The 1,336-nt window shown below is 33.6% G+C and overlaps 1 long non-coding RNA gene across 1 annotated transcript in view; it reads left to right on the forward strand.

Annotated features, from left to right (window-relative positions):
- The window catches only part of LOC109580797 (uncharacterized), an 8,726-nt gene extending 7,396 nt beyond the window's left edge, over positions 1-1,330 (forward strand). The window contains exon 5 of the long non-coding RNA XR_002184361.1: positions 1,228-1,330. This is a non-coding gene — a long non-coding RNA (uncharacterized LOC109580797). The remainder of the gene's footprint in view (positions 1-1,227) is intronic.
- The last annotated feature ends 6 nt before the right edge of the window (positions 1,331-1,336 follow it).

Consider the following 1,336-nt stretch of genomic DNA (forward strand, 5'->3'; position numbering starts at 1 on the left):
GAGAGGCAGACGAGTGAGAAGGATTGAGAACATTCTTACAATCAAGGATTGAAGCTAAAATAATTTGAGTATATTTAATCCTGAGACCTTAACCAGCCATACTGACCTACAGTACTTCCCCACGCCTAGATACCATATGTGAGAGGGTTGTCGCGGCGTCTTCTCTGTAGGGAACACTGCTGATCCCTTCTAGTTCGATGTCAGCAATAGTTTGGATTCAGTCCTCCTCTCGGCAGCTCGCTTCTCTGCTGGCTGTCAAATATGTTATATTCACCTTTCAATAAAACAAACTCTTTTCTCAAACAAATCAATTATCATACAGAAATAACAGAGCAAATGGAGAGAGACAAAAAAGCCACAATACAATATGCACTCACTCACGCACTCTAACTCTCTCACTTGCTCGCTCCCGCTCACACACACTCTTAAGTCTATTAGTCTAACAAAATGTCTCCTTTTATACAAAAATGATCAATTAATTAATAATAATGAATAATAATAAGATAATAACAGAAAAACATCATAAAACCACACAAGGGAGAAACTACCTTGTAATGAATTATATTTTCTGATACATATTGATGTGCTTATGCTGTGTAGAAAGTTTGAGCAGATTCTGACAAATACTTTTTGAGTTACATGTACGTTTAAGAGCATTTGAAAAAATGAGCCAATTAAAAAAAGCCCATGGTTTTCAAAATTGGCTCTGAATTATCCCTGTTTTTTAATTTTTTAATGCACATTGATGTCCTTATGCTATGTAGAAAGTTTGAGCTGATTCCAACAAGTTATTAGGATTTTAAAAAACAAGCCAATTTTTGAAAAAGCACCATGGTTTTTTCAAAATATGGCTTTTAAATCACCATTTTTATTACATTTTCTGATATATATTGATGTCCTTATGTTATGTTAAAAAATTGAGTTGATTCTAACTTCAATCTTTCCGAGTTACAGCCATTTTAAGAAAATGCCAAAAATTTTTTAAATTTCTGAAGGCTACAGCCTCTAATTTTAAAAAATGGCTCCTGAATCGCCACAAATTTTACTACATTTTCTGATACATATTGATGTTCTCAGAAGTTTGAGCTGATTTTGACTTTAATCTTTCAAGTTACAGCCATAGCAATAATGAGCCCTTGTTTTTGTAGAATTATATTTTAAATGAAACAATTTGTCATTGATGTACAAATAAATTTACACAGAGTTTCTCCTTCATGTATTATATAGCTGAGTCCTTGACAAAGGGGCATCTGCTTTTTGAAGAACTTTGCCACCAACAAAAACTCTCACTATTGACTCTCCGTGGAGAAAATGTACACACACAACAAACAAAAGA

Source organism: Amphimedon queenslandica, unplaced genomic scaffold (assembly GCF_000090795.2).
Source record: "Amphimedon queenslandica unplaced genomic scaffold, v1.1 AMPQUscaffold_13475, whole genome shotgun sequence".
NCBI classification, from domain to species: Eukaryota; Metazoa; Porifera; class Demospongiae; order Haplosclerida; family Niphatidae; genus Amphimedon; species Amphimedon queenslandica.